We start from the raw sequence: 27,548 nt of genomic DNA on the forward strand, positions 1-27,548 counted from the left end.
TATATATATATATATATATATATATATATATATATCTTTGGTGTATGAACAATGTGAATAAGATTGAAGAATTGGATTCAAAAGAACCCTAGCCTCCTTGTCTTGTTTTCTATCAGATCTGAAGGTTCTTTATTGATCTCCCATGGCTTCTAATCAAGTTTTGCCAACCATTGAAGATATGTTTTCTTTTATTATTATTCATCACATGCTATGATTATGAGAATAAATTATCAGATCTGTTGATATTTAACAAATATTTCTAAAAGTAGAAATCTTCAGACATTAAAACTTCTTCATCTTTCCTAGTACAACACCAAGCTCTAAAATCTTGAACCAAGAAAAATGAGAAGTAACGGAACCTCGTCATAACTCTTGTCAATAACATTATTTTCATAATAATCAGAAACACATGTTTCACTTTCAATTGACTCCAACATTAAAAATAATACCTTCAAAAAAAATGAAAATACTAGATTACATAAGTCGGAACCCTGCTTTGAGACTTAAAAAAATAGGGATATTCGATTCTTATTCAGTTATTTAGCTCTCGGTCTAGAATCGAGAATTGGATAAAACTTGTTGATTCTCGATTCAGATACTCATTTGGATACTTAACTTAAGAAGAACCACTCGATTCAGTTCGATCCTATTTGGTTTAAAAGTTTTGTCCAACCCTAACAAGTCCACTGTGTAAGTCAAGCTCTTCTAATAAAGAAAAAGAACCAACAAATTCAACTCAAAATATCTAATCTCTATTATTTTGTTGAAATATTCTATTATAAATCCTCTATTGTCAATACTCTACTATGGCCATTAGCAATCTAGTCTTATAGTAAAGTAGCGAGCAAATGAAATTACGTTGAAGCCTTCACAAAAATTGGCATTTAAAAAATAATAATTATGAAGAGAAAAACAATTGACATGCCTTAAGTCGATTCCTACGCTGCCAAAAAGAGATAGTTTAAAAAGTGTAAGAGAGTTTATAAAATATTTTACACTCTGCTCAACATGCTAAGAGATAAGTACTTCTATCCTCCTCAAAATGATAAACACTTACCCATTGAATCGAAATCTTTCTCGAACATCAACGGATGGGGAGATGTAAAAAGTCCATTATGAAGCCACTATTATGTAGAATTGATACCGTAAAAGTGCAAGTGTATCCCTTCACAATATCGTTCCATATAAAAACAATATCATTGTAAATTCCATAAACAAACATTCTTGATTGAAAAAAGTTCGATCAATAAACTAAAGTTTTGTTATACACACCATAATCACATCAACATCCAATTAACAAAAATTTCATTCTTTTACCTTTCCTATGGTGCTCACTTCATGAATAATGTCAATACCTTTTATTGGTTCCTTAATTCCAGTATAGCTCCAATACAAGAATTCCCTAGCCCAAACTCCAATTAATTCAATAATTATAAGTGAGAAGAAGCATAAAAAGGTTGTGAATGCCTACAATTACAATTACCATTGTGTAGATAAATGGCAACAAACAATCTGAAGCCAAAATGACAAAAAACTTATAGATATTGTAGATGATTAATAAAATACAATTTAAAAATATACCTTTCCAACTCCAATGTCTAAGAAGTGTGGAGTGAAAGCAATTTCAGCAGAAATGCTCATCCAGTCATCTATAAAAATAAATAAATAAATTCTCAAAAGTCAAAATAGATCGTCTCCCAAATGAAGCACTACAATAAATCTTGAATAAATAAAAGCAGAAAATCTTGCAAGTAAACATACCAAAAAAAAAAGAACAAGAAAAATTAAAAGAAGGGGACGGAGGTAGGAAAAGAAAGATTAAAAAATAATTAAAAAATAGCAGAAAAAGGAAAATAAAAGCCCAAGAGCTGAAACTATTCCCATAGAATCTAGTGAATGGTTGGATCTTCAATTGCTACTTGAAAATCCAAAGATCACACAGCCTTCACACGGAGGGAGAAAATGTTTCTTCTGGTGGAGGCAGATTGATTGTCAATAGTTTCTTTGAGTGGAGGAGGAGAAACGGAGAGCCTCTTCGAAGAAGTGGAGACGTCCACAACCAACAAGCTCTGAATTGGGAAATCAATCAACAAAGACATGATCAAGAACAGGAGAGGAAAAGAGGAGGATGAAGGACTTGAGAGAATAAATAGGGCAAAGAAAAATGGGCAAGAAATAATTACTTCAGATATTTATTAATGAATAGTGGAAGATAATTTAATGAACAGTGAGAAGCTAGTTGTTGAACAATAATGGAACCAAATTCAATGTGAAAAGGAGGCCACCAGAATGAATAGTATTCGGCTATTCTCTCTTTTAAAGGAAGTAGGATTTGTAAAAAACATGCTTCTCAAAAACAAAACTTATGGAAGGATAAAATGATTTTTCTATAAAACATTAATCCGGTTGGATGTTGAAAGCCACATGGCTACCCCTAACTAGTGGATTAACCTTCACTTGAGTTGCGCTAGCTGAAAAGGAATTTGGACCATTGATTTGGATTAATGGCTAAGATTGATCAATTGGTTCTAAATCCTCCTGGAAGGTGACGGTTTGGCTCATTCTTTCGCTTTTGGTTTTGAGAGTATGTTGGTTTTTCTCTCTAAGTATTTTCTAGTTTTCTTTCTTCATCGTCTTCCGATCCTTTCTTAGATCTCTCATGAAATCCTAATCTTTTACTGAAAATTTGTGAAATTAGTGGTGCTACAGTAACTCTTTAGCCTGTGAGAATGGTCGATAACCTATATAGTGGTTAGGTTGTGGTTTTCGGTAGTTTGTGTTGATTAAGGTTGACGATTTAGAAGATCCTTTTGGATCAGGGATCAAATCGTGTTCTAATTTGGGTTTCTTGGAACATTTTACTCTCTTGAATGTCTTTTGTGCACTTAGTAGTGGGCTGATTTTTGAGCCCTCAGATTAGGCAATTTCTGCTGAATTGGGTGAACAATCAAGTGTTTTTATTGTGTTTTCTTGTGTGCTTGTTCATTTTTCAGTTTTCTTAACTATTGTTATTGAGAGAAAATCCTAACCATCTGGCATCAGAGCCACTTTCTTAGGGCTTCTGGTTAAATTTTTAAAGCGGTTTCCTTTTCTTTGTTAAACCATGTGTGATTTTTTTTTTTAAATCTGTTTCTCGATCCACGCTGATGCGAAAAACTTACTTGGAATCTTGGATCTGCGAGGCGAGAATAAGAGGTGAAAAGATACATTTCCACAAACTTGGCTAGTTGACTCTTGAAAAATAGTCTTTTAAGGGGTTCTGGAGTTAAATATTGTTGTGCGACAATATTTGGCGTGATCGTTTTGAATTTCTCATATTATTTTCTTTTACAGTATATTGTTTCTCCATATATTTAAATTGCTCTCAATAGCTTTTTAAAATCGGTACTTACATGATTGATCTATTTGATATATGAGCATGCTTCATTCTTGGAACCCTAAATTAATTGTATGATCATTTGATAATTGAAGAAAGTGCCACATTATTTGCTATTGTTGCAATTGATAATTTCTTGATTGAGTAATAAGCCTGCATTGTTCACTTCTTGGTTTTCTTTAAAGAATTGAAAAAGTGTTTTAATAAAACCTTTTCTACTATTAAGTGATCTTGAATTAAAGATCACTTATGTCCATGAGCAATATCCATTCTTTTACAGAAGTTGTTATGAGTTTGAAGGTCGAATTATCACAATTCGATGGAAATGGAGATTACTCTATATTGAAGTAGAAAATTAGGGCCATTTTGGTCCGACAAAGAGTTGCAAAAGCACTTGATGACCTTGAAACTTTTTTTGCAGAACTTAAAGCAAAACCTGATAAGATTGAGAACATGAATGATATTGCATATAGCTTTATAATTCTGCACTTATCTGATGATATAGTAAGACAAGTTGATGAAGCAAAAGCTGCAAGAACTCTGTGGATAGCCTTTGATATTTGTTCTTGACCAAGACTCTACCAATAAAATCTATCTCTTGAAAAAATTGTTTAGTATTGGAATGTTGGAATGGATACTGGAAAGCATTTAGATACAAACCTAAGTGAATTTAGTATTATTGTTAAAAGTCTTGCACAAAATGAAAATAAATTTGAAGATGAGGATCTTGCTGTCATTTTATTGAACTAATTACCTAAATCTTATAAACATGTCAGGAATGCCAAAAATACACAAGGGATAAGTTGACATAAGCTATAGTTATAGATGCTTTAAGATCTAGAGAGTTAAAGGTCAAAAAGGAGTTTAAGTCTAACTTTAGAGAAGAAAGTATGTTCATAAGGGAGAGAACAAAGAAAAGAAAGAACAATTTTCAAAATAGAATAAGGGAAAGTCAAAAGGAAGGTCTATGTGCAGAGACAAAAGCAACAAAAAATTCTATCATTGTGGCAGACTGGGACAATTTAAAAAGGATTGTTATGATTTTAAAAGAAAACAGAATGATCATGACAATGCTGAGTTGAATAACTCCACAGGTCTTGATTTGAATAGTCTACATGTTATAACTGTGTCTAGTGGGAAAGTCAGTAAGGACTGGATCTTAGCCTCTATAAAGTCTAGGTTCTACAATTACAAAGACATAGAACATAGAAAGGTATATATGGGAGAAAATAATACGCAAACTATAGTTGGGATTGGTGACATTGCTATCAAAATGCATGATGTCATTTTTAGGCCAATCAAGAATGTACGTATGTCCCAAATCTGAAAAGAAACCTCATCTCACTGGGAATTCTTGAAGATGAGGGGCATATGTTTAAATCTGACATCATCATCTTGAAAATGATGAAAGGATCCTTAGTTGTCCTAAAAGGACCCAAAAGAGATTATTTGTACTACCTTTTTGGGGAAGACTATTGCCACAAATAGCCCTAGTTCCCTTATTGTAACAAAAACAAATCTACACGTTAGCATAATAAAATGGGGCATATTAGAAACAATAGCTTGAAATATCTAAGTAATCAAAGACTACTTGGGAAAGATATAATTGAGCCTCTTGATTTCTGTGAAACATGTGTCTTGGGTAAGTCTCATAAAGTCGGTTCTAAAGCAGGGTCACACACTACTAAAAGACCTCTAGACTGTTCATTCAGACATATGGGGACCAGAGTCATCCCACCTTTGGTGGGAATAGATTCTTCCTATCTTTAGTTGATGGCTAATCTAGAAAAGTATGGGTTTATACTTTAAAAGCTAAATTTTAAACATTTCAGAAGTTTAAAACCTTGTTAAGGATGGTTGAAAATCAACTTGATAGGAAGCCAAAAACCTTAAGGACTAATAATGGATTGGAATTTTGTAGTGCTGAATTTGACAACTTTTGTAACCAAAAAGGAATTGTCAAACACAAAACTGTAAAGTACACCCCGCAACAAAATGGGGTTGTTGAAAGAATGAATAGGACCTTAATGAACAAGGTTATGTGTATGTTAATAAGCTCTGGGCTTGCAAAGGGATTTTGAGCTGAGGCAGAATGTACTGTTGCTTACCTTATGAATAGGTCACCATGTAGTTCTATAGGGTTTAAAATCCCACAGGAATTGTGGACTGGTAAAACTCTTAATTTAGCGCATATTAGAGTTTTGAATGTGCTGAATACGCTTACCAAACTGAGGGAAAATCAGACCCTAGAGCCACCAAATATGTTATGTTAGGTTATCCGGAATGAGTGAAAGGGTACAGGCTATGGGTGCTACAGGTACAAGGCATTAAAATCATTAATAGCAGAAATGTTGTCTTCAATGAATTTGAAATGCCATGTCTTAAACATAAAGTTTATAAGTTTAAGGAACTTGAAATGAATAGAACTCCTCAAAGTGACTTGAAGTTAACGAGTTTCAGTCTCACACAACCTGAAGTTCCTTCAATAGAAGGAAATGAGGCTAATCCCGATGAAGGTGAAGTATAAGAACCTCAGGTTTTGAATCAACCTCAAGTTGAAAGTGAACCTGAAACCTGTACTGATATCACAATAGACTCCACAATAAAAGATTATCAACTTGTGAGAGACAGGGAAAGAAGATAACATAGGCCAAATCCTAGTTATGAAACATTAAACCTAGCTAAATTTTCCTTAGTTTCAGGTGAAGCTTTAGAACATTCAAAGCCTTCTTATTTTGAAGAAGCTATGAATGGACAGAAATTTGCAAACTGGAAAAAAGCAATAGAAGAGGAGATGAAATCTTTACTGGACAATAAGACTTCGAAATTAGTAAAAAAGCTAGATAAACAAAGGCCTGTGCAAAGCAAGTGGGTCTACAAACTAAAGGAATGTAGCAATCCCATTGACCCTTTAAGATACAAAGCCAGGCTAGTTTCCAAAGGGGATTGGTTATAATAAAATATTTTCACCAATAACCAAGTACAAAACTATAAAGCTGATGCTTGTACTAGTTGATCAATTTGACTAGAAACTTGAACAATTAGATGTTAAGAGTGTCTTCTTATATGTGTGTGGGTCAGCCTCAAGGTTTTGAGGTGAAAGGTAAAACTGAGTATGTCTACAAATTACAAAATCGCTATATAGGCTTAAACAAAGCCCAAGGCAGTGGTATATAAGATTTGACACATATGTGCTTAGGATTGAGTTTAAGAGAAGTGAATATGATCCATGCCTGTACTATAACTGTGGATGATATGTTGTTAACCAGTCCTACCAAAATTGAGATTATAAGAAATTGATATGAAAGATTTAGGGAAAGCCAAGAAGATCTTGGGAATGGTTATTAACATGGGTAGGCTTACTCATAAATTGACAATTACCCAAAACTCCTATCTTGATAGAGTAATAACTAAATTTGGCACGAAAGGATTCTAAATCTACATTCCATATCTAACTTAGAAGAGGAAATCACTTTGTGCAAAGCAGCAAATGACAATCAAAATAATCAATAGAACTATGTACCATCTCATATCTAGAGTATGTAACCTTCTAATTAACAATTTAATGAGTACCTAATGATGTTGATAAACAAACATGTATCCTACTTGGTATTAAGGCTTAGATTCGATCTTAAAAAGTTAATTGTTGACAAGAGTAGCTCAAACAATAACATACCCTCGGATGAACGTGGATGGTTTGAAAACAACAATCTTGATATTGTTGGTGAATATGCTAATTATATTCTAAAATATTAAATAAAACAAAGCCACTTACTTGGGATGGAAAAACGAATTGCCGAAATGAAGAACAAAAGAATGAAATTGTAAACCAAGGCTAGTGTTTAACACTATCTTTAAGACGAATTTACCCTACTATGGTACTTACAGAATTTTAAAAATCGTCTTCCACGATACAAAAGTTTCTCCTTATTGTAGAAGCACTTCAAAGGACAAGGAACATTGTAGAAACTGTTCGTGATCTTCCCTTGTTACCAAAGTTCCGAGTGAATTTTGGGGAAAAATAGTTCTCACTGCTTGTCTTTAATTAATAATATTCCATCATTCCACACTCCAAGCTTATCACCATTTGAAACATTGTTTGGGCATCCTTCTAATTACTTCTCATTGAGAGTCGTTGATTGCAATTGCTTTATTCTTTGTCCTAAAGTAGATATTAGTAAGTTGACATGTCGTTCTGCTATTTGTGTTTTCTTAGGTAATAGAGATGGCCAAAAAGGTTATCACTATTTGATCCCATTAATAAAAAATTATATGTTTATCTTCGTGTTGTATTTCTTGAGCATATCCTATTTTTCCTATTTTTGATCATACTCATGATGTGACTAAAATTGATATCATTCGTATTGATCCATTCTTCGATGATATTGATAGGTCACCTTCACATACCCCTTGTATTTTGATTCTTCATGTGCTACAATTACACATGTCCTGGCTTACTATATCCCCTGTTTCTATGGCTCCCAAGCACAGTCTGAGATCGTTGATCTAACTCTTGCTTCACCACCTCCTCGATATCCTCAACGTATTCGTAATTCTACTCAGTTACCTAATTTTGCTTATTCTTGTTATTCTGAGTCCTTTTGTTGTTTTCTAATCTTTATCCACAAGCTTTCTGAACCCTTTTCCTAAAAAGAAGATATTCTAACAAAATTGTGATTTAGTGACGATATATTTTGCAACATATAAAAAGTAGTTGCAACAAGTGTTTTAGCGTGACACATTTTAAAGATTTGTCGCAAATGTTTCGGTGGAAAAGTTTTTGCTCATGTAAATAAAAATAGTACTTTGCAACTAGAAAAAGATACAATATAAGAGATAATTTCATGGATAAATACATTAAAGAAACATAACTCGGTACCCTAGGCCTATTTCCAAATTAACCATCTGGTTCGCCTTTGCAAAATATGAAGAAAAACAATAGACATAATAGTAACAAAAATAAAGAAAATGAAAAAAAAAATCATACCTGAGAAAAATCACTAGTCGTGATAGAGAGAAGATTATCTACTATGTGAAAAATTGTTAAAATATATATCGTATCCAAAATAGACTCAAGAACATTGAATCAAGGCTCACAAAATAATGACTAATTTGAGAAATGGGGGGAAAAATCATTTCTTTTCTTTTCTTCCCTTTTCTTGGAAACTATTATTCTCGGCACTTATTTTAGCCAGGCATTTCGTTGTGCAGTTCCTCGCTTACTTTTCCATATATTATTCTATGTTGGAGCGAGCTATGTAGGAACTAGGATACAAGAAGCAAACAATTCCCTCTCGTGAGGAGGGAAACTCTAAACAGAAATAAACAAAAGAAAAAGAGGAAACAAACATTGCTTTATATAAGTTCTATAATACAATGGGATATAAAACAATTTATGAGAATTTTGATAGCTAGCTCATCATAGGTTTTTGAATATACTGGAAATATTTGAAAAGAAAATTGATCTCAAATAAAGTGAAATTAAAGAAAAGTGAAAATAAAGGGACAGATTTACATGCAAAACACTTAATTTAACATGGGTAAAAACCACATGCAGGTTTAAAAAATTCTCTACTAAAGTCAGTTTAGCTTTCACAGTTCCCACTATTTTATTCCTTCACTCCCTGATTCACTAGTCGGAGGAAGAGAAGTTAGCAATTTCTTGAGTTCCTTTTGGAAAGTAAAGAAAAGATGTAAAGAACTTCCAAGATGCCAAGCTACCAGAAGGAAAGAGCTTGGAAGCAGTTGCCCTGGCTACAAAGAACAATATTCATTATTCTTCCGGTGCTTTTTTTGGTTCATCTTGTTTCGATTAATCACGTTTGACATAATAATATGTATTAAATTTTAACCAATTTTTGTTTCGAAAAAATAATTTATGATTTCACTGACATGCATTATTAATGTTGTTGGTTTCATGTACCTGCAACAGCACAAGTACTCAGGCAAAGATGCATGCATATAGACTTAAAATATAAATTCAGCTCTTCCTGCTTATTTCACTATTATTTTGTAAGAAAATAGACTTATTAATCCATGTAAATTGATTGATGTCTTTGAAGGATTGAAGATAAATCACGTAACTCCGTTTTTGCATGTATTGCTGAGAGTGAAAAGAGCATGAACGGAGGAAGTCAAAATTTTTTGGTAACATTTGCTACTTACTTTAAACAGATAATTACAAACACTAAAAAAATTGTATGTTCTCATGGATCAGTAACGAGAATAACTTGGACTGATTGAAATAGTTCTAGCACAATAGCATGAAAATATTCAGTTCAAAAGGCACGAATGGATGAAAGGATATTGTAGAAAGTCATATAATATGGAAATTATAATTTATTTAGATTGTTATTTTTGGTTAATTGGCAGGTTGATTTATTTCCTTAGGTGATTATAGTTTCCTTTTCCAATTTGTATTGTATAGTATAAATAGGAGGTATAGGGTTGTGTTTTGTAGAATTGTGGAATCAAATTTCAATATTCCAATTCCGTTTTCATGGTATCAGAGCGCAGGTTCCTCTAACCTAGCAAAACAATGGTAGAGTCGACGACCTCTGCCACTTCAGAATTCGAAACAAAAGTCAGCCCCCCAATCGGTTCAATTGGAGTAGAGAACTCCACCTTCCAACTCACGGCGGAAAAATTGAATGGAAGGAACTACCGAGAGTGGGCCCAATCCATAAAATTAGTAATAGGCGAAAAAGGAAAATTGGGGTATCTTACCGGCGAAACCAAGAAACCGACCGACGCCGTCTTGCTGCAGAAGTGGAAATCAGAAAACTCCATGGTGACGGCTTGGTAAATTCAATGAAACCGACCATCGGAAAGACATACCTCTTTCTCCCAACAGCAAAGGACGTCTGGGATGCAGTGAAGGAAACTTACTCCGATGTGGAAGACTCGTCGCACATATTTGAAATCAAATCCTGACTGTGGCAGACTCGGCAAGGCTCGAGAGACATGACCGATCATTACATGGAAATGGTGAATCTTTGGCAGGAATTAGACCTTAGCGTCGAAGAGGAGTGGAAGTGTGCAGATGACTGCACACTGTACAGAAAGAAGGTAGAGAATGAGAGGGTGTTCGAGTTCCTTGCAGGCCTAAACCAAGAGCTGGATGATGTTAGAGAAAGAATCTTAGGTCGGCAACCGTTACCACCGACACGCGAAGTGTTCACCGAGGTTCGCCTGGAGGAAGCTCGCCGATCGGTGATGATGAAGGACGAGAATGGAGCTCCTCCAGAGATGTCGGCCCTAAATGTCAAAGGGAATGGGCCTCCAACTGTTAAGATAAATGGGCTACCGAATATTGGGCCTGGAGTGAATGTTTTAAAAAACTGTGGGCCGGAAAATAATGGGCCTCCAGATAATGGACTTTCAAGTGGAAATGGAGCTTTGGGCCTTTTCTCAAAAGGGGCTGCAAATGGGTCGATCCAAAAACAACGGGGACGACCATGGTGTGAGCATTGTCGCAAGTCGGGGCACAAAGAAGACACATGTTGGGAAATTCATGAAAAACCTACCGACTGGAAGCCAAGGCAAAATAATAGGAGCCGAGGATACCAAGCTGAAACAAAAATTCCTACTTCAAGTGGAGCATTCAATTCCGAACAAATGGAACAACTCTATCAAATATTTTCAAGTCTTCAAACATCTGGTCAGCCCTCTCCTAAAGGTCCCTCTAGTTCTCTCGCCCATAAAGGTAACTTTTTGAGAGCGTTAAATACCTCACAATATAAAACTTCTTGGATCATCGACTTCGGTGCATCTGACCACATGACGGGCTCGTACCACTTATTTTCCTCATACACAACTTGTGCTGGAAATATTAAAGTGAAAATTGCAGATGGTTCACTCTCCTCCGTTGCAGGAAAAGGAAGTACTCGAATCTCAGACTCTATCACATTACAATCCGTCCTCCACGTCCCAAATTTGTCTTGCAATCTGCTATTTGTTAGTCAACTAACCAAAAGTTCAAATTGCTCTGCTAATTTCTTTTCTTCTTACTGTGTATTTCAGGACCTTTCATCGGGGAAGACGATTGGCAGTGCTAAAGAGTGTGAGGGTCTATACTACTTCGAGGAACCTAATGTGATTAAGCTAGGTCAAAATAGAAGTTGTAATCCTGCGTTTGTCTCTAAGGATGGCAAAATTTTGTTATGGCACTATAGAATGGGTCACCCTAGCTTTCCCTACTTGAAACATATACTTCCTTTACAATTCTCGAATAAAACATCAATTGATATTCAATGTGAGAGTTGTGAATTCGCAAAACATCATCGAACTTCATTTCCAAATTCCACATATAAACCATCTACACCATTTTCTTTAATTCACAGTGATTTATGGGGACCATCCCGTATACCTAATCAAACCCAAACAAGATGGTTCGTCACATTCATTGATGACCATACTCGGGTATGCTGGGTATATCTACTAAAAGAAAAATCTAACGTATGCTCAGTATTTATAAACTTTCACTCTATGATTCGAACTCAATTTCAAGCACAACTTCAAATTCTGCGCACTGACAACGACACAGAATACTTCAATACCACCTTGCAAGACTACCTAAAAACACATGGGATAATTCACCAAAGTTCATGTGTCAACACCCCTCAACAAAATGGTATTACTGAATGAAAAAATACACACCTACTCAAAGTTGCTCGAGCCTTATTATTTACTACAAATATGTCAAAAACATTTTGGGGAGATGCAATTTTAACGTCTACATACCTTATCAATCGGATGCCTAGTTGTACCCTTTCATTTGCCTCGCCTTTACATAAATTCCAACAGTACTTTCCCAATTCTCGCATCAATTCAAACCTCCCACTAAAAGTTTTTGGAAGCACTGCCTTTGTGCATTCTCATCACCGAAATAAACTTGAACCACGAGCAATAAAGTATGTTTTCATTGGGTACTCACCCACTCAAAAGGGCTATAAATGTTATGACCCATCCACAAAACGGGTCTATGTTAGTCTGGATGTCACCTTCTTCGAAAAAACACCATATTTCCAGAAACCATCTCTTCATGGGGAGAACTTGAGTGAAGATCGGTTGGATCGTGAATTCTTAGAATTTAACCTCTCCACCACTGACCCAAAAGCCACTCTACCTTCTAATGTGCCATATACAGAAGGAAACTTGAACCCAGGGGGAGATGTCGAAACACAAAATGATAAAGAGATACTAGTTTACTCACGGAAGCCTAAATCAAAGTATAAAGAAACTCTCACACCTGAAGCACCAAAAGAGTCAGAACCGACGATAGGACTTGAAAAGAACTCCTCTGTCGAACTCATATCTCCGGAAAATGATTTGCCTATTGCTCTCAGGAAACAACCTCGGTCATGTACCCTCCATCCTATTTCAAATTTCATATCTTATAATGCTCTATCTACTAAATTTCGAGCTTTTACAACCAATCTTGATAAAACAGAAGTTCCAAGAAATATTCAGGAAGCTTTGGAGTCACCCAAATGGAGAGAGGCAGTAATGGAAGAAATGAGAGCCTTGAAGAAAAATGAGACTTGGGAGGTAGTAAATCTACCAAAAGGAAAGAAATCAGTAGGTTGCAAATGGGTGTTCAATGTAAAGTACATGGCAGATGGGACAGTAGAACGGTATAAAGCTCGTCTAGTCGCCAAAGGGTATACACAAACCTATGGCATTGATTGCACAAAAACATTCACCTCGGTGGCAAAGCTAAATACAGCTCGGGTTCTTCTATCCCTTGCAGTGAATCTCGACTGGCCTCTTCAACAACTTGACGTCAAGAATGCATTCTTTAATGGAGAGTTAGAAGAAGAGGTCTACATGACAATACCACTAGGATTCAACAAAAGTGGGAAGGAAAATCAGGTTTGTAAACTCAGAAAGTCTCTATATGGCCTCAAACAATCACCGAGGGCATGGTTTGATAGATTTGCAAAAGTGCTGAAGAGTCAGGGATATCAACAGGGGCAATCCGATCACACCATGTTTTTTCATCAGTCTAGAGATGGTACTAAGACAATATTGATTGTATATGTTAATGATATAATCCTAACTGGAGACAACATTGTTGAGATGGAAAGATTAAAGAAGTGTTTGGCCGCAGAATTTGAAATAAAAGATCTTGGACAAATGAGGTATTTTTTTGGTATGGAGATTGCAAGATCAAATAAGGGTATCAGTATGTCTCAACGGAAATACATACTTGACATGCTAAGAGAAACTGGCATGTTAGGATCTAAACCAAGTGACACTCCTATTGAATCTGGAAAGATGAAGGACACAGGGAGCCTAGTGGAAATAGATAGATATCAAAGATTAGTTGGAAAGTTAATCTATCTATCACACACTAGACCTGATATTGCATTTGCAGTCAGTGTGGTTAGTCAACACATGCACTCTCCCAAAGAAGCTCATTTGGAAGCAGTATACAAAATTCTTAGATATCTGAAAGGCACTTCTGGGAAAGGATTATTTTTCGAAAAAAATAAAAGGATGGGAATAGAAGTATTTACTGATGCAAACTGGGCTGGATCAATTGAAGATAGAAGGTCTACTTCTGGCTACTGTACATTTGTATGGGGAAACTTAGTGACTTGGAGAAGCAAGAAACAGAATGTAGTGGCTAGAAGCAGTGCTGAAACTGAATTCAGAGCTGTGGCTCAAGGAATTTGTAAAGGGCTGTGGATAAAGAAACTCTTGGAAGAACTGAAAGTGAATGTTGAACTTCCAATCAAACTTTATTGCGAAAACAAAGCAGCCATCAGTATTTCCCTTAATCCAGTACAACATGACAGAACCAAGCATATAGAAGTGGACAGGCATTTTATCAAAGAAAAAGTAGAAGATGGGATTATTTGCATGATATATGTCCCTACAACTAAGCAAACCGCGGATATCTTCACAAAAGGATTGTCACGACAAAGTTTCAACGAACTCCACAGCAAGTTGAACATGATCAACATCTACAGTTCAACTTGAGGGGGAGTGTAGAAAGTCATATAATATGGAAATTATAATTTATTTAGATTGTTATTTTTGGTTAATTGGTAGATTGATTTATTTCCTTACTTAGGTGATTATAGTTTCCTTTTCCAATTTGTATTGTATAGTATAAATAGGAGGTATAGGGTTGTGGAATCAAATTTCAATATTCCAATTCCGTTTTCAGATATACGTCGATATTTTCTTGGAGGTAATTGGTGCATCAATGCAAGAACACAAATAAACATCAAATCACAACATGTTGCAGCTAGTAAGCATTAGCATGTATTAGTTTGAAGCGCTTGACTAAAAACTTGAGTCATGACGAAGGGAATATATTAATTTAAATTTAATCTTCAAGTAGAAGTTTACTTTCAATAATCACTCTTCCTCTACAAAATGAAATTTAGAGGTTAGCATATTTGCTGGAACTAAGACCTAAAATATATCCATGGCTCATTATGAAAAAATAGTCTTAAAGCAGTTATTTGTCGCAAAAAGCTGGGAGGGGGAAGAGGATGGACAAAGTCTGATTCGATTCGGTTCTAAAGACAACCAAACCAAAACCAAATTTTCGGATATTTAGCACGTAGAATTGTCTGGTCCAAATTTAGTTATGGAATCATTTCGGTTCGGTGCCTGGTTCCATACAATAATTAAATTTTTTTGATATTTACAATAATACTACATTAATTCAATTAATGATATGTTCAATATTAACTTTTACAAAATATAGTAATTTAATCTTATGTATCTTTTGCACCTCTCATTGTTGAGTTTTTCATAAATTTGATTGTTAAAATCTCAAAAAGAGTGAAATAGCGAGCTCACAATAAAGAAGAGAAAAGTAGTCGAGCTTCCAGTTCGATTTCTTTAGAGCTATAGAAATGGCACTATAGTAGAATAATAGATTTGGATGAAACTTAGGTCAATTTGATTAAATTGGGCTTAGGATAAAATTAGAAATAGAGAAATCATATTTTGTGTTTGGGCTAAATTAATTAGTTTAAAAATTTATTTGGAAAAAATGATTTAGCTTATTTGCCTCCGTTTGGCCCCCATTCTTTCAAATTTTAATGTTTGAAATAGTATTTTTGTTAGAGAATGTGTGGTTGAAAAAGAAGAAAAAAATTTCAATTTATGTGTAATATTATTTTATGGAAGATCGTGTGGTTGAAAGAAAGAGCAAAAAGAAAAAATTGAAAGAAAAAGGGAGCCAAACGAGGCTTAATATAAATAAATTTAAAAAATGAAGGAGATTCAGCTCTTCGATTATTGGTGTAAAATCAAGAACTAAACCAAACTCATCGGTCCTCTATTCAAATACCCATTCATGTGTTTAACTTAAGAAGAATAGCTCAAATCGCTTCAGATACGGTCCGGTTCGATTCGATATGGGTTAAAAGTTTTGTCCAACCCTATCTTCATTAGCATCAAATTAATTTACAATCTATTAATAAATGTTTCTTATTTTAAAATTCATGACAACTGTTGTTTTTATTACACAATGATTCAAAATTTAAGCTCAATAACAATGTCTCCTTCAACTAGTACTGTAGAATAGCTTATTAAAGTTAAATGTGCAAGAAATAAAACTAAATTTCACTCTTGAATTTAATTAGGGATGGACAAAACTCCTAAATCGAACATGACCCCGACCTGAACTGAACCAAATTGAGAAGTTCTTTTTAAGTGAAATATCCAAAATGGTATTTAAATCAAGAACCGATGAGTTTGTTTCGATTCTGGGTTCTAGACCAAGAATTGAAAATTTGAATAAGAATCGAACCTTCCTAATTTTTTAAATTTATTTATCTTAAATAAGCCAAATTATTTTATTTTTTTCTAAATAAATTTTTTTAATTAATTAATTTAGTCTAAACCCAAAATATGATTTTTCCTATTTTTAATTTCCATCCCAAGTCCAATTTAATCAAATTGACATAATTTTTACGCAATGTATAATTCTACCATAGTGTCATTTCTACAGTTCTAGAGAAATCGGATTGAAAGTTTGACTATGCCTCTCTTCATTATTGTAAGTTTGCAATCTTTTTTTTCTTTTATGTGATTTTAACAATTAAATCTATGAATAAACAAATAGACGCAAAAGATACATAAGATTGGACTAAATTATTTTATAAGAGCTAAAATTGAACATATCATTAGTTAAATTAATATAACATTTTAAATATTTAAAATTTAATTATTACATGGAACCCACGAACCGAATCGAACCAAAACGGTTCCATAATTAAATTTGGACCCGACGGTTCTATTTACTAAATACCTGAAAATTTGGGTTAGGTTTGGATCTCTTTAAAATTGAATTGAATCAGACCATGTCCAGCCCTAAATTTAATTGATCATACCATATTAAACAATTGGGTAATGGATTTTAAGCTTACATATGAAGAGTTTCAGATTCCCCGTTGGAGAAAAATTGCGCATTTGATTGAGTATGCTAAGAATTATATGTACCTTTTATTATAGCATGCCCTAATGGAATATTCATGCAAGGAAGTTAAAATTTGCAGAATGTAATTATTTTGTGGTTAGGATTGATAATTGTCTCTAGGCTGTAAATGGATCGGATCAAGAGTTTCAGATTCCCCGTTGGAGAAAAAATTGCGCATTTGATTGAGTATGCTAAGAATTATATGTACCTCTTATTATAGCGTGCCCTAATGGAATATTCATGCAAGGAAGTTAAAATTTGCAGAATGTAATTATTTTGTGGTTAGGATTGATAATTGTCTCTAGGCTATAAATGGATCGGATCTGTCCAAATCCGATCCAATCAGTTAAGAAAATTATCTCATCCTATCCAATAATTCTACGGATATTTGATTGTTAAATTCATATCCGATTTGTCGTGTTATCGGATATCCGATCCAATAACCCGATCCAAAATTGAAAAAATTAGAAAAATAAAAATTCTAGTCAACTTCTAAACCCAGAATTAAAAGGTCTAGATAGCCTTTTACCCAATTGTTGTTCCACTTATTTATAGATTGTAAATTTTACGATATTCTAGTGAGTATCTGATGTGGGAAGTGATAAGTTGAAAATAATGAAAACAATTCCAATGTTGGCTCCTTTGGTTGTTTAATTTATAAAATAAATTAATAATTATTTTTATCTTATTTTAGTTAATAAAAAATTAAATCTCTTCATATATTTCAATTAACAACATTATACTATTATCTAATATTATTAGTTATTTGAAAATTATGTTTAAGTATAATACAAGTTTCAAAACTAAAATATAAAATAAAATAAAATAAATTATGTGTAATAAATTATGCGATAATATATAAAATATATTATATTATTATAATAAATCGGATCAGATTGTTATCGGATTGGATTGACCAATATCCATATTTGCTTCATTTAGTTAATGAATTATCAGATTCGAATCTTGATTGGGTTATCGGACTGATGTCCGAAATCCATTTCCCGTTAATTTCATCAAATTCGGGTTGAGTTCGAATCAAAATCCAATCCATTGACAGTCCTAATTATCTCTAAATTTCATACAGCTCCTCGTAGGCCAACGAAGAAAGACATGATACCTTTAAGTGGACTTCTAAATCCAATATTCACATTAAATGCTAATATTTCATGAGAAAATCAAGATTAAAGAAGTCTGTAAAATATACACAAGGTTTCTTTCAGTCCAAAATAATTATTTTTCATTAAAGGAACCCAACAAGCATACACACGACAGAATATTTGAAATCTGATAAATTTCTTTCCCTCTCTTTCGACAATCAGATAGAAATGAACATGTACAGCCCCTACACAAACGAAGAACCCTAAGTTTATTGCGAACTTAGCAATTTTACTACAACAAACTAAGTCATGTTCCAAATAATATTTTAGGCAGGCCAGATCAAGCAACCGTCATATATTAAATGAAAAGAGAAAGATTGATGCAGGCAACATGGTACTGAAAATCTCTCGAAAGTACACCAACCCGATATCCTATTGCATCATCAAGCATTATGATATTATATATACACAAATATAAATATGTAAATATATATAATAGTAGCAAAGCAGAGAGCACAAACATACACATTGAACCAAGTATAATTTAATGTAATGAAATGTGTACTCGAAATTAATAGCATGAGTACAACAAAAATGAGAAAAGTGCATCTAGAAGAGATATGAAAATGTACTTGGAGCTTGAGAACTGAAAAAGTCTTCCTTTTTCTGAGAAAATAATCAAAGCTACTTCAGCATCACAAATTATTGAAACTCGTAAGCTTTCTTTAACAGCCCCTTTCTGCGTTTTGAGAGGATAACCTGCCTGCTTGATTCGTTTTCAATTTGATTCATTTGAAACTTTCCTCTCACCATTTTCTGCAAAATAATCAAAATTTCTGTAAAATAAGTGAAACCCTGATTAAAAAAATAACCATGAAATGACATCAAAAAATTACCAGGAAGTAGCTTGTGCTCAGCAGCTTAGAAGAAAATTTAAGATTTGTCAAAATATTTTAAACAAGAAATGAGAAAGAGAGACTATGACGGCTTCTAAATAAAATAACACAAAAAACAACATCAACAACAAACTAATGCTAATTTCTGAAAATTTTGGTGTCCACTGTATGAAATCTTCTTCGCCATTTTGTTTCCAAGAGAATTAAACATAAGGGAAGGAAATTGTGGGTTCAAATTGTGAAGGGAGAAAGTTCTACATCGAATAAAGATTAAAATATAGTCAAGTTATGAAGGGTTTCGACTACTCCTTTTGATAAGGTTGACATTTTAGAATAAAATCTCAAGTTTAATATGGTATAGGCGTTTATTAAGCTTCAACAAGCAATTCGATCAAATTAAGACTCAAAAAATGAGTATAAAGATTTTAAGATTGGACTGCTTAAACAAGCCACCATCTTTCATGGGTATGTTAAGTTAAGGAATAAAATTTAAGATCAAATAAAGATGAAATTGTTAAGAAATATAGAATTATTTATTATTTATTAAGGGTAGAATAGTCCTTTTTAGTTTCCTTTATTTAGCCTATATATATTCTCTTTGTATTTAGGTTAAACTATCTTTTTAGCATTCATTCAATTAATGAAACCCTAGCCTCCTTCTTTTTCTTTTATTTTCTTTGGATTGTTTAACATGGTATAAGAGCTAGATTTCATGGGACAAAACTTAATCTAAAATACAGCTTTCGCGGATCCAACTAGTAAATCTGATATTTCTGCAATCTGTTATTTTTGCAATCTGGTATTTCTGGAATCTGTTATTTTTTTTATTATAGCTACTAAAAGAGATGATTCTCTTCAGTCTGTGAATGTGAGGTTGGATGGAAAGAATTATTCGTATTGGAGTTACGTGATGAGAAATTTTCTTAAGGGTAAAAAGATGTGGGGATTCATTAGTGGAACTTCTGTGAAACCTGAAAATACCAATGAGGGCTATGCTGCTTTGATAGATGCCTGGGAAACAAACAATTCAAAAATTATTACTTGGATTAACAACTCTGTGGAGCATTCCATAGGTAGAGAGTTGGCGAAATATGAGACAGCAAAGGAGGTTTGGGATCATCTGCAAAGATTATTCACTCAGTCAAATTTTGCAAAGCAGTATCAATTGGAGAATGATATACGAACTCTTCATCAGAATAATATGAGTATTCAGGAATTTTATTCTGCTATGACAGATCTTTGGGATCAATTGGCCCTTATAGAATCGACAGAATTAAAGGCATGTGCTGCCTATATTACTCATAGAGAGCAGCAACGGTTGGTACAATTTTTAACGGCACTTCGCAGTGATTTTGAAGGACTCAGAGGTTCAATTTTGCATCGTTCTCCACTTCCTTCTGTTGACTCAGTTGTCAGTGAGTTATTGGCTGAAGAAATACGTCTTAAGTCTTATGCTGAAAATGGAATTCTTTCAGCTTCTAAACCTTCTGTATTAGCAGTGTCTTCTAAGCCATCCTCTAATAATCAAAATAAGCCTTACACAAGGGTTGCATTTGACGAGTGCAATTTCTGTAAGCATAAAGGTCATTGAAAGGCTCAGTGTCCTAAGTTGAGATAGTCGAATCAATTACAGCAGCAATCTCAAGCTTGGAAGCCTGGCAACCAATCACGATCTAATGCTCATAGACCACCACAATCTAATACTGCAGCAGTAGCTTCATCAGATCCTATCACTGATCCTAGTACTTTGGCTAAGCAATTTCAGAAGTTTCTCTCCTTACAACCTCAAGCTATGTCTGCTTCTTCCATAGGTCAGTTACCTCATAGTTCTTTAGGTATGTCACATTCTGTATGGGTCTTGGATTCTGGTGCTTCACATCATATGTCTCCAAATTCTTCGTCTTTTGCTTCTGTGTCCCCTTCGTCCTCTATTGCTGTCATGACTGCTGATGGCACTCCTATGCCATTAGCAGGTGTTGGTTCTGTTGTCACATCTCACTTATCTCTCCCTAATGTTTATCATATTCCGAATCTCACATTAAATCTCACTTCTGTTGGTCAGTTATGTGATTCTAGTAATTTAGTCACATTTTCCTCTTCTTCTTCTTGTTATGTACAGGATCTGCAGTCTCAGAAGCTGATTAGGACAGGCCGTAGGAAGGGTGGACTATATATTTTGGATGAGCTAAAAGTGCCAGTTGCTGCTGCCGCTACTAGTGTTGATTTGTCTTCGTTTCGTTTGAGTCCTTCTTCTTCTAGTTTTTATTTATGGCATTCTCGTCTAGGTCATGTTTCGTCGTCTCGTTTGAGATTTTTAGCTTCTACAGGGGTTTTAGGAAATTTACACCCTTGTGATATTTCTAATTGTAGTGGATGCAAACTGGCAAAATTTTTAGCTTTAGCTTTTAATCGAAGTATTTCTGTTTCTTCTTCTCCATTTGATTTAATTCATTCTGATATATGGGGGCCTTCTCCTGTTGCCACAAAAGGAGGGTCTCGATATTATGTTTCTTTTATTGATGATCACACTCATTATTGTTGGGTTTATTTAATGAAACATCGTTCTGAATTTTTCGAGATATACTTAGCCTTTCGTGCTCTTGTTAAAACTCAATATTCTGCTGTTATAAAATGTTTTAGGTGTGATTTGGGTGGGGAATACACTTCTAATAAATTTTGTGAGCTGCTTGCTTTAGATGGAACTATTCACCAAACTTCGTGTACAGATACTCCTGAGCAAAATGGTGTTGCTGAAAGAAAACATGGCACATTGTTGAAACTGCTCGTTCTCTCTTGTTGTCTGCATCTGTCCCTAGTGTGTTTTGGGGTGAAGCTGTTCTTACTGCTATAGGTTTGACTAATACAATTCCGTCTTCTCATATTTCAGGGTTTTTTCCTTTCGAAAAGTTGTATGGGTATACCCTTGATTATTCTCTCTTTAGAGTTTTTGATTGTACTTGTTTCGTTCTTCGTCCTCATGTAGAACGCAACAAGTTGTCCTCTCGATCTGCAATTTGTGTTTTTCTTGGTTATGGTGAAGGTAAAAAGAGGTATCGTTGTTTTGATCCAATAACTCAGAAACTTTATATGTCTCGTCATGTTGTTTTTCTCGAGCATATACCTTTCTTTTCTATTCCATCCACTACTCATAGTCTGACTAGATCAGTCTGACTAGATCTGATCTTATTCGTATAGATCCTTTTTCTGACAATCCTAATAGTTTGTCTTCTCAGGAGCCTACTACTTCAAATGTCCATTATCATGTTCCTACCCCGTTGTCTTTACAACCAACTCGTACTAATCATTCTGCAGGTACTGACACTTTACTCTCCGGCACACCTGAAGCGTCCTCTTCTCCTACGGTCCCTCAAGCTCCGTCTGACATTGTGGATCCACCTCTACGTCAATCCATACGAATTCGTAAGTCTACAAAGTTACCAGATTTTGCTTATTCTTGTTATTCTTCATCATTTTCTACTTTTTTAGCTTCTATTCATTGTCTCTCTGAGCCCTCTTCCTATAAAGAGGCAATTCTTGATCCTCTTTGGCAGCAAGCTATGGATGAGGAACTTTTTGCTTTGCATGAGACTGGTACTTGGGATTTGGTTCCTTTACCTTCTGGTAAGAGTGTTGTTGGTTGTCGTTGGGTGTATAAGATCAAGACTAATTCTGATGGGTCAATTGAGCGATACAAAGCTAGGTTGGTTGCAAAGGGATACTCTCAACAGTATGGTATGGATTATGAGGAGACATTTGCTCATGTTGCAAAAATGACTACTATTTGAACTCTTATTGCAGTAGCTTCGGTTCGTCAGTGGCGTATCTCTCAGCTTGATGTTAAAAATGCCTTCCTGAATGGAGATCTTCAAGAAGAGGTTTATATGGCACCCCCTCCTGGTGTTTCACATGATTCTGGGTATGTTTGCAAGCTCAAGAAAGCATTGTATGGTCTCAAACAAGCACCTCGTGCTTGGTTTGAGAAATTTTCCGTTGTGATCTCTTCCCTTGGATTTGCTTGTAGTAGTCATGATTCTGCTCTTTTTGTTAAGAGCACTGATACATGTCATATCATTCTATTTTTATATGTTGATGACATGATTATTACTGGTGATGATATTGATGGTATTTCAATTTTGAAGACAAAGTTAGCTAAACAATTTGAAATGAAAGATTTGGGTTCTCTACGATATTTCTTGGGTATTGAGGTAGCCTTCTCACCCAGAGGTTATCTTCTTTCTCAGTCGAAATATGTTGCGGATATTCTTGAGCGGGCAAGACTTACTGATAATAAGATTGTTGATACTCCAATTGAGGTTAACGCGAAGTATTCTTCTTCTAACGGTTTACCTTTGCAAGATCCTACTTTATACCGTACTATTGTTGGGAGCTTGGTATATCTCACTATTACTCGTCTAGATATTGCATATGCTGTTCATATTGTTAGTTAGTTTGTTGCTTCTCCCACTACAATTCATTGAGCAGCTGTTCTTCACACTTTGCGATATCTTCGGGGTACAGTCTTTCAGAGTCTGTTACTTCCATCCACCTCCTCCTTGGAGTTGCGTGCATACTCTGATGCTGATCATGGCAGTGATCCCACAGATCGCAAGTCTGTTACTGGTTTCTGTATCTTTTTGGGTGATTCTCTTATTTCTTGGAAAAGTAAGAAACAATCTATTGTTTCTCAATCTTCCACCGAAGCAGAATATCGTGCTATGGCATCTACTACTAAAGATATTGTTTGGTTACGTTGGTTACTTGCAGATATGGGAGTTTTTCTTTCTCATCCCACTCCTATGTATTGCGACAACCAAAGTTCTATTCAGATTGCTCACAACTCGATTTTTCATGAACGAACTAAGCACATTGAGATCGATTGTCATCTTACTCGTCATCATCTCAAGCATGGCACAATCACTTTGCCCTTCGTTTCTTCTTCTTTGCAGCTTGCAGATTTTTTTACCAAGTTGCATTCTATTTCTCGTTTTCATTTTCTAGTTGGCAAACTCTCGATGCTTGTAGCTGCCGCATCGTGAATCTGAGGGGAGATGTTAAGAAATATAGAATTATTCATTATTTATTAAGGGTAGAATAATCCTTTTTAGTTTCATTTATTTAGCCTATATATATTCTCTTTGTATTTAGGTTAAACAATCTTTTAGCATTCAATTAATTACGTAGTATCAATGAAACCCTGTCTATCTTTTGTCTTTTTTGACCCCTTGTAATCTTCTACTTCTTCAAGACTTCTCCAAAAGAGACAACTAACTCCAATTTTACCTCCAAAACAGAATTCGGGTCACACTGAAATTATAGCACTTAGTATAGTAGATTATAGTTTAGAATTGTCTACAGCTTTTGATAAGGATAAAAATAAATGATATCCAACATCATCACGGCGATATAACATATTACTGACTCATGGATTTATTAATATAGAAACATCGATCTCTAAAATTTTGTTCACAATAGACGCCTCCTCCTACTGAGGTATGGAGTGCAAGATAAAGCCTTCAACGAAGACATGCAACTGTTTAATAAGTCATTTCGTGGTTGAGCATTGCAAGACAATAAATTTGAAGAGTATCGTCTAGACACATAATTGCATGATAGCCTTAAAATGAGGCGTAGATTGTTTGCACTATGTCAACACACGTAATTGCATACATGAGGTGTAGACTGCTTGAACATTGTCGACATAAGTTTTATATTAGGTATTATGTGGATATCTTAGCCATGTTTGCCTTGAAAAATTAAAAGAATTCAATAACTAGACATTAAGATGTCAAATATGTTTTAACGATACAGCATAATGTATGTAATTTTTTCATAGCTCATTAACCAAAGAAAATACATTTTATGAAGGCTAATAGAAACTTTAGTTTAATCTGTGTCGCTTCACGCGGTTCCCATTTTGATTGGCCGATAGAAAGAATTTCATCATAATTTTAACACACCTAACGTTTCAATTAATTGCTTTTTTCTTTTATTTTATTTATTTATTTATTTATTTATTTTGAAGAATGCATAGTTAAAAAGTTTGGAATAGTTGTGGGTCCACGTGTAAGATTATTTTATTGGAAGAATGTGGAAGTCGAAAATAATTTTGGAAAAATTTGAGTTTAAAATATCTATACAAAATAGGAGCTAAATGAACATTGTTTAGAAAATTCATCTTCAACACAATCTAAAAATGACTGTCAAATTCATCAACAAATAAAATAAAAATTCAGACATTGTTTTGAGCTCTTTTAAGCTGTGTTGTATATGATAACTTAACAAAATTTATATTTTCTATGCTGATTTATATTTCTCAATCAAATTTACATGTGGTTCAGTTTCTATATATACTCATTCAATTTTGACTAGTCACATTATATTTTCATACCAAGCAAAGACTGAATTGTTGGACCTCAAAATTTCAGAGTTTTTCATTTGGGCTATCATTGTTAAAAGTGTATTTTATACACTTATTCAGGGCCTTAAATAGAGATATTTAGTTGTTTCTCTGGTGAAATATAGTTTAAATTATTCTATTTTTTTATTAAATAGATAAAATCCAATGGTTGAACAAGAAATTGAAAGAAACAAAAGGAAAACCCATAAAAAGAATGAAATAAAAAAGATGGGGACCAAGTTGCAAATAATTCGTGGATGAGAGGAGCGATGAAATGAAGATCGAAGATGTCAAAACTTTAATTGGATACAATTGAAAGATAAATTAACAAGATTATAAGAGAAAATTGCTGAAATAAAGCAAAATCAAAGTTTGAGGACTAAAATCCAAATATTGAAAGTTGTGTCAAATCTTATGATGAAGATTCGAGAGTGTTAGGAGCCAATCGGATGAGGAAAGAATTCAAATGGATGAAACATAATCGAAATATTATCACATATCAACTTTTAGACGAAAAAGTTATGCTTTAGATTTTAAGTTTCTATTTGAGATCCATTTTTGGCATAGCAAATGCTCGAATTGGAAAAATGATATTTTTGAAAGAATTATAACCCTTTGAGTTATCTTTCCAATACACTTTGAATCACTTAATCGGATAGCAAGAGAGAAATATATGACCAAAATGCTAAAGTTGTCCAATGATAAAAATGCGATTGCATAGTTTAAAATCCATGTGGTCACATCCACACATGCAAGGAGGAATTTGGAGTTCAACAAGTAAACTATGCGGTTGCATCTCATTGTACTACGCGATCGCATAGTACAAGATTTCAGCTGAATCTCAAGTTTCCTTATACGATTAAAACTCAACTTGGCAAAGTTTTGGACGATATACGATTAAAACTCTTATTATGAGATTTTTGATTTGAATAATTGATTTGACATTAATTTGTTTGGATGCTTGGATGTTTATCATGGTTTAAATTGCTTTTCAATTATTTGGTCACTTAGTTGAATTGTTTGTGAATTCTATTATCATCGAAACAAATATAGGATCGATAACATATGGTGATGAACATTGTAAGGTTTGACAGATGATAGAAATATACCAGTATGCTTCACATGATATTTATGGATGTTTTAACTCATTTAATGCTTTCTTGCATGGAGTACCTTTCATAGGGTTATAGGAATGACACACATAAGATTATATTTAATTGCTATCGAGAGAAATTTTTAATTAAAATAGGAACATTAACCAACATGATTCATTTCGAATTGTCATTTTAAATAGTAGAACTAAAAGTGGATTAACAAGGGAATTCTCCATCTTGACAATTCATCTCACGAATTTGATAAATTTTTATTTGCTTTTAAGTTAGTTGATAAAATTGGACATTGAATTGCTACAATTCTATATTGTTATTCAACTACGAGTATTAATAGCTTTAACTCGATCGAACGCATGGTCCTCGTGGATTTGACACTTCATTCACCATTATATTACTTGATTATGATTCCGTGCACTTGCAAATTTTCAAATGGTCAAATGTCATGCTAGTTTAAAGACATGGTGACTTGGTAACATTCTTAACTACTCTAATTTTGCTTAGTGATTTCAATTTTTTTCCAAAGAAAATTATGTGTGTGATTTGTGAAAAGAGATCCATCTATTTCTAGTCCTCATTCTTTTCGATCTATACCTGAACGATATTTAAAGGGGAAAAATCACATATTATAAATACTGAACATTAGGCAAAAGTACACTAAAATTATTGGCTCTAGAAATTACTCTTATTTTTTGGTCACTGAAACTCAATAATCTGATCATTATTTACAATTCCTCGTTATTCCCTCATTTGAAAACCCCATGAAAAATTCAAAAAACAACATTGAAAATGAAACATTGTGTGGGTTCGTTGAACTGCTAGATAAGATACCCTTTTTTCTTCTGGACATGGGTTTTATACAAATTCAAATTAAGGACACAATCTGAGTGTTTAAAAAACAATGAGAACTTGGTAATTATGGATCCATTATATTTATGAGCTATTGGTGTCAAGTTTAAATTATGTAACGTTATTCAGGAATAACATCTGATAAATATATTGTATTTTGATCATTGAAGAATGTACTGAGAAAAAAATTACAATTATGAAACATCTACCTTGTGTATAATGGACTTATATAGGGTGTCTAGTGATAGCACTAAAAGTCTGTTTAATTGCAAAGATGGAATTAAATTGGGTGGAAAACGAATTCCAGGGAATTGAATTGCCTAGAATTGTTTTCCTGGGAATTGTAAATTATTGTGTTTGATTGGTATAATTTT

General features: G+C 34.0%; 1 pseudogene; it reads right to left on the bottom strand.

Annotated features, from left to right (window-relative positions):
• LOC111392985 overlaps nt 1-18,739 on the bottom strand; it is a 27,347-nt pseudogene extending 8,608 nt beyond the window's left edge.
• Nucleotides 18,740-27,548: the final 8,809 nt, after the last annotated feature.

The sequence above is a fragment of the Olea europaea genome, chromosome 1 (assembly GCF_002742605.1).
Source record: "Olea europaea var. sylvestris chromosome 1, O_europaea_v1, whole genome shotgun sequence".
In the NCBI taxonomy this organism is placed as follows: Eukaryota; Viridiplantae; Streptophyta; class Magnoliopsida; order Lamiales; family Oleaceae; genus Olea; species Olea europaea.